Genomic DNA, 17,028 nt, shown 5'->3' with positions numbered 1-17,028 from the left:
GTATAAAAGCTCAGGAACAATACCCAAGCCCTGAATGTAGGACCTAGGACTCTCTCTCTCTCTCTCTCTCTCTCTCTCTCTCTCTCTCTCTCTCACACACACACACACACACACACACACAGAGTCAGAAAACATTATTTTAGGCATCAGTGTATGCACTCATGGTGCAGAATTTAAATAGCATAATGAAAGAATGATTCTTCACACGGAAGGGCAAGGCATGCCGGGGAAGCCATATAAAATAGCTCATCCTTAACCCCAAAATAAAATGCAGAGGAAGACTCTGGAAGGGTAGATGGTTTTGGTGCTGTGGTTTTTTTCAAAGACATTTTAATTTTTCTCTTTCTTTCATGTGCAAGGAGATAGTGAATGGTATTGGAATTAAAAGAAATCAGTGGTGTTCACTGTTGCTGTTCATACCTGATATTTTCAGGGGGGGTGGTCTAGAGAATATGAAGATTCATAAAACAGAAATGAAATAAATAGATATTAAAAAGAGGGGAAATATGACTTGCAGACAATTTAATATTCTACCTAGAAAGCACAAAGGTGAACACTGGAAAACACCAAACCCCAATGTAAAGTTCCTTTATATTGCCGAATGCCAATTAATATAGTCACAATAGATACATTCCTTCAACAGCATCCATAGTTAATAAAGGAGAAAAAAAAACCTTTAAAAAGAACTAGTTTCAACAGCAACGATTTTAAAAAGCCCTAGTTTCAATAGCAACGATTTTCATTAAATGCCTAGGGAGAAAATGAACGGATACATTATTTCACTCCTATAGAGTATCATTCAGCATTGCTATGTAAAAGGGCAGATTACAAAAACAAACAGAAAAACCAAACTTGACTAAATGAGATATTCAATATTGTCAAGCACTAGTCAGTTCCCAACCGTTCAGAAGTAATGCAGATCCCCAAACAAAGTACCAGCGGTTATTTGGGTGAGGTGTGGGTTAGGATAGGGGGTAATGAATTGACAATTCCAAGACTGAATGCATAATGCTAGCCAAGAATTTCTTCCCCAAAGTACAAGGATTCGCATCTGCCTAATACTGTCATGGGTCTGGCTAGAGTAACCACACTCACGTTGTACCTGTTACACAAGGAAGTGGTCAGGACACGCTTAACGGTATGGAAGAGGGATGCAGAAATTGATACGGGGGTTACATGATTATTAATGACGCTCTCTTACAGTATGATTTAATGTTGCTATTGTTTCTAACTGATTTTTTCCTAAACAAACTGATATTGTTGACGAGCAAATTTCTCTGCTGTCTTAGACACAACTTTACAGATTTCTCCAGCAGCCAGTGTAGACGTGTGTGTGTGTGTGTGTGTGTGTGTGTGTGTGTGTGTGTGTGTGTGTGTGTGTGTGTGTGTGTGTGTGTGTGTGTGTTCCAGTACGGAGGGCCTTGGGGCTGTCCTTTAGCCCTTTTGCTCAAGGCTGGTGCTCTACCACCTGAGCCTTTCCTCCACTTCTGGCGTTTGCTGGTTATTGCAGGAGCTAAGAGTCTCGTGGACTTTCTTGGGCAGGCTGGCTTCAAACCACGATCCTGCGGATCTCAGCCTGGTGAGTAGCTTAGGATCACCCGCGTGAGCTCCTGGCACCCAGTGACAAACATTTCTTGAGGCCGCTTTTCTCGCCCTAATCAGCTTCCCCGTTGCACATATGCGGACTTCAAAATGCGATAAAAACCTTGGGCAAGTAAAGGTGGGAGAGCCATGGGTAGCCATCACGGGTCATGTGAACCAGGCGGGGACCAATGGGGAGACAGAGAGAAGGCGTGTGCAGAGGAATGCCAAGAAGAAAGATCTGGAGAGACGGCACTCCACAATAAGTCATTCTCTGCTGGTAAGACCCAGGACTTTGTTCTTATTCTGTCTTGTCTGAGCCTCCCTGCCCCCCACCCCTTTGCATTGTCTGCTGCTCCGTATTAATTTCACAATCAGCATCTATTTCCACTTGGGGAAAATTGTCCTCGGGCAGGCATGGATGTGGGGGTCACGGGTCTTCCTCCTCTCCCCCCGGCCCCCGGCCCCCAGCAAAGCCCTGGGGAGGGAAGGAGCCAGCGCGAGGCTTTGTAGTAAATATCTCCAGACCACACTAAATCCAATCTTCTCATTTGGGGTGATTTGCTTTCCGGACGGCGGGGCTGTGATGGATCCCAGATCTCCGGGCTTGTGGCATCGCAGTCAGCTGTGTTTAGATGCCGCAGCGGCCCAACGCCGAGGCGTTTTGATGGGATTAGTAGGTAACCAGGCTCTAATCGATAAAGTCCTGTGCGCGCCAGGATCCGATTACCTCCCGATTACCTCCCTCGGCCAGGCAATTAGGAGAAGCCAGAACTTGCGTGCAGAATAGGAGGCTCCGGAAATCACCAGTGGGTGCTGTGGTGGAGAGCTGGTCTCTCCTTCCCGCGTGCCTGCCTCCTCTTCCTCTCTCTGCTGATGGCGCCAGGCTCCCATGTTTCCATCAGTGGGCTCCCTGTTTCCCGAGGCCTCTGCCTTTCTATCAGACCAGATGTACTTTGGCTTTTTGCTCTTTGGCAGGGGATGGAACCCGGGGTCTTGCACAAGCCAGGCCAGAGCTCTGCGGCAGAGGTACAGCACAGCCCTTCCTTCTCCGCTTTCTGGGGTGCATCCTCCCTGGTCTTGTGTGGTTAAGAAGGCTCCCTTCTGTTCGCTTTCATTCCACGGGCATTTGCTCTTGGTATTGTAGTACTTGCTCTTGGTGCATGGTACTGGCTCTTGGTTATCATGGTACTTGCTCTTGGTTGTCATGGTACTTAACTTGGTGCCATGGTTCTTGCTCTTGGTATCATGGTATTTGCTCTTGGCACAGAATGCTTTGGTGTTGGTACCATGGTACTTGCTCTTGATATCATAGTAGTTTATCTTGGTGCATGGTACTTGCGCTTGGTACCATTCACAACAACAGCAAAAGGGGATTTTTAAATCCACCAGAGAAATGACAGACTTAAAGGCTTACATGGAACTGGTGTGTGTGTTTGTGTGTGTGTGTTTGTGTGTATGTGTTTGTGTGTGTGTGTTTGTGTGTGTGTTTGTGTGTGTGTGTTTGTGTGTGTGTTTGTGTGTGTGTGTTTGTGTGTGTGTGCGTGTGTGTTTGTGTGTGTGTGTGTTTGTGTGTGTGTGTGTGTTTGTGTGTGTGTGTATGTGTGTGTGTGTGTGTGATAGAGCTTGAACTCAGGGACTTGCACTCTAGCTTTGCTTTTTTTGCTCAAGCCTGACACTCTGCCACTCAAGCTTTTTGCTGGTGAATTGGAAATAAGAGACTGTCTCTTGCCTGGGCTGGCTTTGAACCTTGATCCTCAGATCTCAGCCTTCTGAGTAGCTAGGATGACAGGCGTGAGCCGGCGCCTAACTCATGAACTACTTTTTGACTCAGTAATCTTGGCTGGTCCGCTAGAACCACACTGCTCACACTTCTAACGTCCAGAGGGCTTCTGTCCCCTGGATCCCTAGGAATTTACGTACGAATCTATGCTCTGCGGAAAAGCTGTTGTTCAGCCTGCGTAGGATCTTATTTCCCCTAAAATACAGCTTCAAGAACACACACCAAAATCCAACAACAAAGACCGCAGGACAATGCGGGTGGAGCATCCTATATTTAAATTAGTTATAGACGCGAGACGAGAGACCACTGTTCTGAGCATCCCGAGCCCAGCTCTCCGCCAGCCTCTGCCAGGAAGGTCCTTATATGTCAGCCTCAATTAACTCCCAGTTGAGTCTGACCAATGGGAGGCGTCCACGAGAAGCAAGGAGAAGAAGAAGACAGGGTTGGTTCCCCAAGTCCCTCAGTGGTCCATGGTTTGGATGTGTCCACAGTCTCTCCTCATGTCCTGTTAGAGGCCCCTTCCTGTAACTATAGTGCGCTCTCTGTCTCTGTCTCTGTCTCTGTCTCTGTCTCTGTCTCTCTCTGTTTTCCTGAGCTAGAGCCTCTGGTGCTGATTCCTGGGTAAGCCTGAATCATGGTCCTTCTCCTTGCCCTCCCATCCCAGGTGTCTGCGTTGCCAATTCCAGATCCATTTTGGTAATGACAGGGTTTCCCAAAGGTTTCCCCCAAGCTGACCTCACACAGCAATCCTCCCGACCTCTGCCTCCAGAGGAGCCTGGATCACAAGCTTGAGCCACCGGTGCCCAACCTGACAGAGGGTTCTCCCGGCTGGGAAAGATCAGCAAGACCTGGTGTGAACGAACCAGCCGAGTGTGGTGGGGTACGCCACGCAGTCATCTCAGCAACGTGGCTGCGTTAGGAGGATCGCAGTACGACCTGGGCTTAGCACCGGTGGCTTTTAAGTCAGCCCGTCACTTCCTGCTCGGTACATACTAGTTTTTCTGGTTTAATGGTCTCTCCCGGACTGGGCAATGTCGGGATAAACCCGGGAAGGTCTGGGTGGAGAGGGGTGAGCTGGTGATGGTGTCTCTGGCCTGTAGGGAACGTGCTTTGAGGCCCAGCTGGTGCTGGATCTTCACCCCCTGGATCTCCACCCCCTGGATCTCCATCCCCTGGATCTCCACCCCCTGGCTAGCCATTCTGAGCTCCCCACGTCTCAGCTGAGCCATCTCCAGTGTGGGCACGATCTGTCGCCACCTCCCTGAGCCCTTGCCAATGCCAACACTGGGCCGGAGACGCCGTCCACGCCACACCACCTGAGGCTCCCTCCTCCAGCCTTAGATGAGACTCGGTCATCAGTCCTGAGTGCGCGGTGGCACTGGGGAAATCGAGGCAGAGGCCTCTGAGGGGAGCTCAGATGGGAAGATGCGGGACCCACGTGGGCCTCCGCTGCCTGTCGCTGGGGAGCCGGGAGCGTGGGGCTCAGATGATGAGAAGCGGCCCGCGCGGAGCCACCGAGGGAGGAGAGCCTGGGGGCGGGCGGGGGACCTGGGCCTTTCAAGATCCGCTCCTTCCTCCTCCAGAAACCAAAGCAAGCAGACACTTCCCCGCCACTTCCCCGCCGCGCCAGCCCTGAGGCCCGGAGGGCTGGACCACGGCTGGCAGCTCCCATCAGGGAGAGGAAGAAAAGAAGAGGAGACATGGAAAGGAGGAAGGAAGAAGAGAAATTAAAGGAGAAGGAAGGAGAGAGGAGAGAAGAGGAGGAGGAAGAGAAAGGGAAAGAGAGAAAAGGAGGGGAAGGGAGAGGAAGGGAGAGGCCATTTTCCTTTCTAGGCCTGGCCTCATGGCCTCCTCTGTCCTTGAGATCAGCTTCTCTTTGGAAGCTATTCCCGTGAGCCGTGGTGTTTAACCCTCCAGGCCAGTTCCCACTTTTAGAGGACATAGAAGCCCAGAGAAGCTGAGTAGCTCACCCAAGAGCACACTGCTTGCACGGGGCAAAGCCTGGATGTGGTTCCCGCCTGGTTTTGGATCTGCCACCCAGCAGGGCCGGGGCAGGGTGGCTGGAATGGTGTGGGGATAGGGGAGGAGACCATGGAAGTGAGCCCAGCCACAGCAACACTTTCCAAGCTGGCTGCCCCGGCCATTTTGGCTGGGGACTTCTCAGCGGTGGGAAGCGGTCCTGTGCAGGCCATCCAACGGCTTCTCTTCATCGGATGCCACCGCCAAACGTCCCCAAATATCATTGCCAAATATCTCCCGGAGGGGAGGGGAGAGGCGGGTAAAGTCACCCCGCCACACGTTGGGAAAGAACATTGACCGAGAGGAACGCATTAAAAAAGGAAAATGGTAACGGTGGTGAGTGGCCAGTCCCCTCGGCGCCGCGGGGAAGATGGGTCATCTCATCTAATCTCGTCGAATATCTCGGAAAATCCTGGGGAATTCGAGCTCCGTGGAGGAGGCCAGGGAGAAGCAGAGGGTTCAAGTTCATGCAGAGCACACCAGACCCCAAGACCGAGTCACACTCCTTCCCCAGGAACTGTTGAGAAAGAGAAGCCGGCAAGCCATGGCTGCTTCTTCTAGGACATAACAACAAGCCAGAGAGAGAGCAAAGACCCTGGAGAGATGCAGGGCCCAGGAGCCTGGCCTGCCATTACCAGACAACCTGCGTCTGCGGCCATCTCCCCAGCAACCAGCTGTGGGCTGGGCTCCTAACCTGTTACTTCCTTCCCAAAGGACCCACACGTGAGTCCCCCCACCCCAGAGCTCACAAGGAGAGAGACGATCTGTTCCCAACACACCCCCCCCCGTGATTTATGGGGAACAGCCACTCGGCCCGACCGTCCATCCATCTCTCTTCACAAAAACACATATGTTGGCGCACATCTATCCCAGCGATGACCCGCATTTATTTTCTGCCAGGAAGCCGATGGCCCTGGGGAATTCTAGAAATGCCCCTAAATTATACATGAGTGGGTCTTCCTCTAGGAACCGTCTCCCCGACGTGAGCCTCGCCATAAATCACCGGCCAACCATGGCAGCCTCATCACCGGCAGATGTGGGGAGCGGCAAGGTGAGCAGAGGCTGCGGGGGGGGGGGGAGGATGCGTGATCTAGGCCTGGGGGGGGGAGGTGATGGCTGGGAACTCACCCCAACCTCCCCTCCCCCCCCCCCCGGGCCTCCTTGACGCATCATGGCTGATACGTGGAGAACAGGAAGTAAACTTCTCTGGAGGACTATTGCGGGGGGGGGGGGGGGGGAAGGTGGTGGTGGGGAATCACCCCACCCCATTTTCCCAACATACCCCCCGACACACACACACAGACCTTGTGTGTACAAGGTCTGCCATTTGTTCTTAATTGTTCGGGGACCAGAGAGCCCTTCGTTAAAGGAACGATTGTTTACTTGCATCAAAGGCTTGGAAAATGTTTATGACCGGTTTATGGCGGGTTTTCCAGGAAGATAAAGGAACTTTTTCCTCTTGTCATATAAAAATGTTTTTAATGGGTTGACTTCTTTTTTTTTTCTGTTTTTAACCAAAAAATAAATGCGTCATGGGCACGCTTAAAAAGGCACACGCCATCCATGTTCAGCCTAATGGATTTTTACAGCCAGCACGGAGCTCCAGCAGAAGGGCTCGATACATCTAGAAGCTTCCACATGCCCCCTTCACCCACTGAAGCCCGGAGTCTGTCCGGTTTTGTTCTGTCTGCAAAGGGAGTTCTCTAGCTTGACCCCTTCGCGTATCGCTCCTCCTGGCTGCTGTGCATTCAGTATTTATCTGGGTGCATTAACGTGCTATTTTCTATTGAGAATTCACGGCAACCTTGCGTCCATCTGTCTATAGTCCAAGACTTTGGGGATTCCTTCCTACTTACAGACTCCTATTTTTTTTAAACATATTATTTATTTTTGACTTTTTTTTTTTTTTTGGTGGCAGTCCTGGGACTTGAACTCAGGGCCTGGGTGTTGTCCCTGGGCTTCTTTTGCTCAAGGCTAGTGCTCTACCACTTGAGCCACAGCACCACTTCTGGTTTTCATTGGAGATAAGAATCTCTCAGCCTTTCCTGCTGGGGCTGGCTGCGAACCACAGTCCTCAAATCTTAGCATCCTCGCCAGGAAAAGATAAATTTTTGAGCTCATGAATACAAACACCTACACGTAGCCTACTGAAGACAAACTCCACACTAATGCGTCGCCCCTGTCCATCTTCCCATTGCATCTCTGGGGAAGACTGAGGCTTAGAGATACAGAATTCGAGGCTAAGAGTAGAGTCTGGATCTCTTGAGCATTCCACCTCCTCCTCCTTGCCCTGCAGCCAACCTCAGACTGACATTCTTCAAGAATATTCTGCAGCATCACCATTGGCCTGTGTGTGGGTGACGAAGTCAGATTGAAGTAGAAGGGCCCTGGGTTTGAATGCTGGCTTACTGCCCCTCCACACTAGCCTCCCCCAAAACCATCTAGAAGCCTCAGGTCTGGACCCAATGTCCCATGCCCTACAATAACCTCTCAGCTCCCTGCCTGCTGACCAGAGTGGCTCCTGTGTTGAAGTGTTTGAATGATCACCAAATCTGCTAGCCAGGTAATCTCAGAGGACACCCTGGTTCAGAAGAACCCCAATCCAGAAGCAGAGAACAGTCACCCCACTTTTCCTGGCTTAAGTAGAGAAGGGGGGAGTAAGGGGGTACAGAGGGCACCCTTTCATTGGTTGGAGAATCTAGGCTAAACCATCCGGGCCACAGCGCAAAGACAATGGCTCTATCCTCTTCACCTTCAAGTGGGTTCAGGCCTCATCATCAGTTGACTTACAGGGGTTGGGGGAGGGTGGTGCTCAATGGTCAGCGCACACCAGCCGGGGACTGGTGGGGGGGGAGAGGAGTGGCTGGAAGGATACAGGACGTAGATTAAGTACAGGAAGATGTAAATGCCAGAGCGATGATCGTTTGTAACCCCCAGCATCTGGGAGCAAATAGGCGGATGCAGAAGGACGGAAGGGCACTGGGTTGGGGTGGGAGGGGGCGGAGGTGGGGGAGGCATTGGGGGAGGGGGGTGGGAGGGGGAGATCCCTACATCCTCACAGAACGTCACTGTGGCCATCCGGGCAGCCAGCCCCTCTTAGATGAAGCCGAGAGGCGAGGAGGAGGAAGGGAGAGGGAGAAAGAGGTCAGCCCCAATCCCCCCATAGCCCGGAGGCCACTCAAATACTTACAGATGGCCGGGGACACTGCACGTGGCTGCTTGCGGGGAGGGGGGTGGTCAATAAGGGAGCAGGTTTGACCTACAGACCCTGAGCTTCCTCGGGACCCGAGGGCTGAGGGGAGGAGAGGGAGGGCCCTCAGACACAGGACCCCCCCCCACACACTCCCACCCCAGCATCCTGTCCGAGGAGCCTTGAACTCCAGGCACTGAAAGAACACAAGGGTAGCTTGTCTGGCCCTCAGCCGAGTGAGGCGGCTGCGGCCTGGGAGAGAGCCACGGGTCACCATCTCAGCGGCTGCGTGGTAGGTTCTCGTTTTCTGTGTTTCCTCCCATGAGGGGCTCCCAGGAGCACCCCAAAACCCTGCTCCTCCTCCAAGTTCTCCCAGGAAACGGAGCTGGCATCCACCAAGCTGGCCTTTATGCTCAATTCAGTGATCACACCTTCAATCGCTCTCCCCTGTCCCCCCCCCCCCCGTCCTTCTCGTGTCCTGGGCTCCCAGGCCTGGCAAGGCTGGCGGCCAGATGACTGGCCACGCTTCCAACCAGGTGTGCCCCGAGGAGCCCCGGCCCACCATGACATCATGGGAACTACTCCAAGGGAACACAAGTGGGGGAAAGGGATGGTGGTGGGGGAATCACAGGGCCCGCTTCCCCTTCAGATCCTCCGACTCATTTCATGGTGTCCTGCTGCCCAAGCCAGACATGTGGATCCAAACTCAGCCACGGATCAAAGCCCTCCCTGGCCCTCTGCCCACTCCTGTCTCCAGGTCCTGCATGGAGAGCCCACCTCCGCCCTCCTGCCCCTCCTGGGATACCGGACACACGTGCCGTCGGTGCCTTGTAAATAACCATCTCCACAGCACTGCCTCTCTAAGATGAAGCACAAAAGCCAGGACATTTCCCCCCAGGGACTCGCGTTTCTGGGCTTCGGTGGTAAGGAGAGGAGTGTGGTGCTCTGTAGCTGGGATTGGGGTCACACGGATCCCAATCCTCGGGCCGCTGGCGGTGTCCAGGGCAGCCTGCTTCAACATGCGGAGCCTCGGTTTTCTCATCTGTGAAATGGAAACCGGTCTGCACACGTCCGGATCCGTGCTTCTGTGCCCTGTCATCGCAGTCAGCTCCCAAATACCCATGCTCCCCTCTGCCTCCAAGGTCACGACCCTCGGCCCCACCCCATGCCCATGCCCTGCTTTTAATGAGCATTTCTCCCCTCTGGGCACGGGGCAGAGTGGAGGTCAGATCCCTCGGTTCCGGGTCCTGGGGGCAGCACAAGACCCCGGGACAGAGATGCTCTCCACTGGCTCCGACGGAAATCCAAGCAGACAGCTCAGTGGCTTCCCTTATTTATTTATTTATTTTTTATTTCCTGCTGGATCAAAGGTCCTGTCAGCGACCTGTATTGATGTCTCCATTCCTTGTTTTTCTTAGCTAATATTTTTGTTTTCCTGGAGGGAAACTGCAGAGAAGCTACTGAGAATCCCTGGGGTGGGGTCTGGGGGGAGGGGGTAGGGGGGGAAGAGGGAGGGAGGGAAGGAGAGAGGGAAGGAGGGAGGGAGAGATTCAGGGAGATGGATCAGAGATCAGAGATGGAGGGAAGGAAGGAAGGAGAGGGAGGGAGGGAGAGAGAGATGTGCCTGGACAGGCAGAATTCATTTATGTCTTGCTATAAATAAGCCTACAGAATTATTCAGATCTCATTGGTCTGAGATGAGCTACGACTTTCTATGGTGGGAAAAGGACCAGCCTGGGTTTATTTCTAGATTCCCCGTGGGCTGTGAACTGCTCGCAGGATGTCCGGGGAAGACTGGACATGGCTCAGATCACAACTGTAATTCACTACCACTGACAGGCCAGGGGGTGAGCCCCCCGGAGCCCACCAGAGACTGGACGCCACCTCCTGGCTGAGGAACCATGTGGTCTTGGCCCCCACCTGGGCTCTGTGTCTCCACCTCCTCCCTGGTGGGGGGGGGGGGAGGGGAGAATGGTACTAACTTCTCCCTCCCGGGACTGCCGGGACGTGGGTGAGCATCCCCAGGCAGAAGACCAGAAGACCGGAAAGACTTGCAGCCGGCTGTGCGGGGCATTCCTTCAGCCAATGCTAATGTATGGGTGTTTCCCGACCAGGCCCCCAACAGGGAGGGAGGGGTGGTTGGTTGCATCCTAGCCCGGCCACGGATTTGGACACAGGTAGGATCTGTCAGTAACCCCCTGAGCAAGAGGGGCAAGGGGGAGTCTAGAGGCTGGAACCATGTGGTCCTGGACAGCACATGGGAAGTGAGTGCTGGGCCTGTGGAAATGTGAAGTCAATCAGACCATAGCCAAGCCTAAAGGCAGCTGGGGGGCGGGGGGGGGGGGAGAAGACTGGCTGCTCATTCTGTGGATGCTTCAGTCCCTTCAGGCCCATCAGCTCAAGGAAACATCGCCCACAAGTGCCTGCCCTCTGCTCACACGGCTTTCGGAAGTTCTGCTTAGTATCTAGCACACACACACACACACACACACACACACACACACACACACACGCACACGCACGCACACACACGCACGCACACGCACGCGCACACACACACACACACACACACACACACACACACACACACACACACACACACTTCCAAAACCTGTTACTGTCTGCTTTGAGAGTTTCAAGTCTTAAAACCCGAAAGACATGAACATGAAAGCCATTTGTCAAACCTGGACATTGTTCTAATTCTCCTTTGTTTTGACTTTGGTTTGTATTGTTTTGTTTTGGTTTTTGGTGTGGGGGTTTGAATTCAGGGCCTGCCCTTACTGAGCAGGTACTCTGTCAGTGAAGGCAGACCTTTTTCACTTTTTAGTTTGTTCATTATAAGTTGTAAAAAGAACTCCGATTTTTGTTTGTTTCTTTGTTTGTTTTTGTCCATCTTGGGGCTTGAACTCTGGGCCTGGGTGCTGTCCCTCAGCTCTTCAGCTCAAGGCTAGCGCTCTACTACTTGAGCCACAGCACCACTTCCGGTTTTTTCTGCTTATATGGTGCTGAGGAACCGAACCCAGGGCCTTATGCATATAAGATAAGCACTCTACCACTGAGCCACCTTCCCAGCCCCTCAGATTTTTTTTTTTAAGACAAGATCTTGTGCGTTTTGGACTGTGATCCTCCATATACCTCTACTTCCTGCATAGCTGGGATTACAAGTGTGTATCCCCATGACAGGCTTGTTTGTCAAGATTGGGTGTCCAGGAACTTTTCCCCTGGCCTGGCCTCCCCCTGTGATTTCCCCTAACCTCCGCCGTGTGATTGCTAAGATTACAGGTGAGTACCACCTGTTTGATTTTTATGCCTTTCTAATTTCTGCTATGAACTTGTTTTTCTAGCGGATCTGCCTCCATTCCCTATGCTCTTCCCTTCCTCTCTTCCCATCGTCCTTAGGGCCAAGTCTGTGCCTTCTGATTCACAGCTGAGCCGAGGGCTCAAGCCAGGGCTGGGGTGAGGGTTACCTTGGTCCTTCTGCCCGGTCTTTTCTTCCCAAGTCTGGCCTGATGTCAGTAATCTGGCTTTGGTCTCCATAACAACCATTCAAATAGCCTACATATAACAAAGTTCTCTCTCTATCTCTCTCTGTCTTTGTCTCTGACTCTCTCTCTCTCTCATTTATTCTCCGTACTCTCCCACACTCTTTCCTTCTGTTCCACTTCAGCTCTATCACACCCAGTATGTGTGCGTACACAGACATATTTAAGACTAAAACACAGACTAGAGCCCCATGCGGGGGAGGGCGGCATAAAGAGTCCTGACCACGAATACGCAGAGACCATTTCAGAGCCGTGCCCTGGGCCGTGAGGCCGCCTGTCCCCAGCAGCTCCCACATCCCAAACCTAAACAAGACCCTGGGGACCCGTGGCCCTCCTCATGGGACCTGAGCCCCATCTGCCTGTCTCTTCTAAAGCGATTCCTTCTCAGGCCACGTCCACATCAAAAGGAGCCTTCCCATGGACAATAGCCAGCACCCCATCACTCATCCAAAGCAGGGCAGGCGAGAAGCAGAAACAGACTGAGGTGGGAAAACTCAGGTCGCACCCACTCACAGCTGGGTGACCTGGCTTTTCCAGGAGCAGAGCACGAGGGCGCTTGAGCCTAGCGTGGTGCTGGGGGCTTCCCACCGTACCGGGGCGTGTGCCGATCACACTTATTGCCTTTTTCATTCCTTTTATCCACTGTTCAATCAAACCCGAGCCCTGGTCATGCCCTTCCTGTTGTCTAACCTAATACGTTGTCACATGGAATCTATTTTATGGGTTTTATACAGTTTTCTCTATCAGGATCCAGGCTAGCTTGAGAAAGTATCCTGGGTATTTTGAGACAGACTGACAGGAGAGAGACTATAGAAATCGTTCCTTGGGGGGTAGAATCTTACACATCTTGTTAAATTTTCCGTACCACCTCCCATGGACTGGCGCCCACAAAACTTCCTAGCTTACCACCTGCAGGACACAGGCAGAAATTCTTCCTCTTCAGTCTGTTTCATTACACCATTCCACTGAAAAGGTAAAATGAAGTGCTCCCGAGGGGGAGCAGATTTGTGTCAGGAGCAGTTCTCTGCTTGTCACAGACGTCTATAATGAAGGAGGGTTTATGCAAACTTAGCGGTAGCCACGATGGTAAACGCAAAACGCAAACCCAAAAGATCAGGAGACAAGCACAGAATTGTATTGCTCTAGAAACGATCTGTGGAGCAAGAGAAGGAGGCCAAAGAAGACAAGAACGAAGGACTACAGAACAAACTTGAAATCCCACTCAGAAAGTGGCAATTGTCAGTTCTTGCCTATTAATATTTAATTTCAATGTAAATGGCCTACGCTCATCGATCAACTCATACGAGGCGGCTGGGTGAAAAACCAACAGGAAGCAGCTAAATCTAAGGCTTTCTTAGATTTAGGGACATGCATATACTGAATGGAAAAACAAAGGAAGAGGAGGACAGGGGAAGGATCGGGAGGGGAGAAATGATCTGCATCAGTTTTCACAGAAAAGAGTGTGAGTGGCTATGCGTGTGTCAAACAAACTATACCTTGAGTAAAAACGATCACAAGAAACAAGCTCATTGCCATAGTGCTAAAAAAGCACACCCAACAGGAAGTCATACAATGACGTGTTGTGCGCACTCAACCTAAATATATATGTATTATGTCTATTAAAAATATGAATAGGGCTGCACGGAGAAGCGGACAGCAGCAGGACACTAGTAGGAAACTTCTATGCCCCATTTCCAATAACAGATAGATCACTGGGACAGGAATCAATCAGGGAACAGCAGGCCTGAGCAATCGCACAGGTGAGCGGGCTCAGTGGCCGTTCGCAGGACATCTTACACGGCCAGAGCATACTCACCACCTTCTACCGAGCACATCGCTCATCCCCCAAGGTGAGTCACACACTGCCCCATACAAGTACTCACAATCAGAGACGACAGAACCTATTCCAAACAGCTTATTTCTTTTTTGTTTCAACCGGCAGAGTGAAAGTAGAAATTCACAACAACGACAGCAAAAAAGGAGAAACTTCACAAATGCATGGAAAAAAAATCAAACAATTGGCACTTGGATGGTTGTCAGGTCAAAGAAATTAATGTCCTTTTAAAAAATAAATACAAATTAAGATTGAAAAATATTAAACTATGGGGTGCTGCTAAACATACCTAGAAGGAAATCTATTGTGCTAAATATTTCCACTGAAAAAAAAAGAAGAAAACCCCCCTAAAAAAAAAAAAAAGCAAGTTAAGGAAGTGGCGCTGTGGCTCAAGTGGTAGAGTACTCACCTTGAGCTGAGGAGCTGAGGGACAGCGCCCAGGCCCAGAGTTCAAACCCCACAACCGACAAAAAAAATAAAAGCACGTTAACATCCCACCTTGAGAAACTAGTAAAAGGAAAGCAAACCAAACCCAAAGTTAGCAAAAGATAGAAATGAATAAAAGTTAGAGCAGAAACATGGAATTAAGAATAGATTAATGGGCCTGGCACCCGGTGGCTCACACCTGTAATCCTAGCTACTCAGCAGGTTGAGATCTGAGGATTGTGGTTCAAAGCCAGCTTGGGCAGGAAAGGCGATGAGACTCTTATCTCCAATTGACCACCAGAAAACCAGAAGTGGCACTGTGATTTAAGTAGTAGAGTACTAGCCTTGAGCTAAAGAGCTCAGGGACAGCACTTAGGCCCAGAGTTCAAGCCCCACAACCAATAATAATAATAATAATAATAATAATAATAATAATAATAATAATAATAATAAGAGTAATAGCCAGGAACTAGTGGTTCACGTCTGTAATCCTAGCTACTCAGGAGGTTGAGATCAGAAGATCACGGTTCATAAGCCAGTTCTGGCAGGAAAGTCCATGAGACTCTGATCTCCAATTTACCCTCAAAATGCAAGAAGAATTTCTGTGGCTCAAGTGGTAGAGTGGTAGCTTTGAGCAAAAAAAGCTCAAGGACAGCACCCAGAGTTCAAGCCCCAGGACAGGCATTTTAAAGAAAAGAATAAATGATAGACAGTAGAGAAAAGCCAAACTAACTCTTGGAAAGTCAAACTAATTCTTGGAAAAGCTAAAGAGAATGGACCAACACTTTGCTCGAATAACTAGGAAAAAGGAGACGATTCAAAGAAATAAAGCATTAAATCCTCGACATTATGATCAATGCTACAGAAATAAAAAGATCAGGCTGTAAAATAAATTATGTTTAAGTAAATAGGCAACTTAGAAGAAGTGGATGTGTTCCTAGAAATGTAACATCCCCCCCCCAAAAAAAAAATGGAATCAGGAAGAAATTGGAAGACAGCAGACCAAGACCATGCAAGGGTAATAAGTTAAAACTCCCAACACTTAAAAACCTCGGGACAATAGTCTCCCTGGTGAATTAATTCTACTAAGCATTTAAAGACGAATTAATGCGGAGGGCATGACACAAAGAGAAAATGAGTGCACAGAGATCCACAGCTCTCCCCCACACCAGGGACCGGAGTCCCACTTCTTATCATCTTCAAGGACGTAGTGAGCATCAGAGAAATAGGACAGCCCTGCCTCTCCCATCCACTCGCTAATGAAATCTTTATGCACTGTGTTAGCACTGTGTTCATTGTCATTGGTGACCGGAGGGAAGGAAGGAGGAGGGTAAAAACAACTCCGACAGAAGCTGAGATCAAAACACCAAAATCCACCTCCGTCTCAAGCTCTCCAGCTGACCTGGAACGCCACAGCCCAGGTCTTCAGCAATCTCCCTTTACCTCCTGGTCTTCCCAGGGGGTCCCCAATACCTTTACTCATGCCCCTCTAATCCTGTCCTCCTAGAACTGGCAAATTTCAGCTCGTCGCTTCCCAGGTAGCATATACTCCCAAGTCCCCCTTAGAGTCTGGCCACTTACAGTGTGACCTGGCACAGGATGTGTGCCAGCCTGTGAGAAGTTTGGAAATGGACACACACACACACACACACACACACACACACACACACACACACACACGCTCATCCTTCTCATAGGGAGTGAAGTTAAGAAGGGGGACATTCACTTGCACGCTGCTGATTGGCTGGTGTGAGCTCACTAGCCTTTGCATGCCTTTCTTGATGGCTGTGTTCCTGCCCACCCCACGACTTCAAAATTAGCTCACGCTATGACTTTTCTTCATGGGTGTTTCTCAGTGGGATCTCACAAGCCCATGAGTGCTGCCACACCCCCTGCTCCCCATTACACCTCAGAAATAAGCTCATGATTGTTTCCTTCCTTCCTTCCTTCCTTCCTTCCTTCCTTCCTTCCTTCCTTCCTTCCTTCCTTCTCTCTTTCTTTCCTTCCTTTCTTTCCTTCTTTCTTCCTTCCTTTCTTCCCGGTTTCCACCAGACAAAAACTCCAGGGCACTAGGAAGCTGTGCAGGTGGCAGCTGTGCTGTCTGGAAATATTTGGGGGTGTCCTTATGATTGCAATTGTCCAGGGCAGCCTGGCAGGAGCCAGCTCGTCTGCCCCACTGGTGGGTCCTGACACAGGGGCAGGGGAAGCTGCGAGAACAAACCCCAGGAAGGTCCCACCAGCTCCCTGGTGAGGCCCAGGGAGGCAGAGAGCCCCTGTGGAGACGCCCCCCGCCCCCCCCCCCCGGCCGGAGCAGCTGCGCAGGGAAAGTCAGCAAACCAAGAGACGCCAGCTCGGTGGGGGGCCAGGCTGCACATCTCCTCCTCCAGCCTTCATGCTCCTGCTGACTCCCAGCTGGGCTGCCTCCCAGCAGGTGTATTTGTAGACCTGGGGTCCGGGGCCTCCTGGAGGAAAAGCAACAGGTACATCTGGATCCTTCTCTCCTCCCTCACAGCTCCCAGGGACGGAGAACCGCCGAGGGCTGAAGACTTGGCATTCCTCTGACTCTTCCTTCTGCTTTCCCCAATGGGGAACACGGTGCACAGAACCACACACACGTCCACGTTTATCCACTCAAGAGCACACTTCCTTCCCC

This window comes from Dipodomys merriami, unplaced genomic scaffold (assembly GCF_024711535.1).
Source record: "Dipodomys merriami isolate MVZ:Mamm:240054 unplaced genomic scaffold, mDipMer1.0.p SCAF_274, whole genome shotgun sequence".
NCBI classification, from domain to species: Eukaryota; Metazoa; Chordata; class Mammalia; order Rodentia; family Heteromyidae; genus Dipodomys; species Dipodomys merriami.
Note: the sequence above shows the minus strand (reverse complement) of the source record.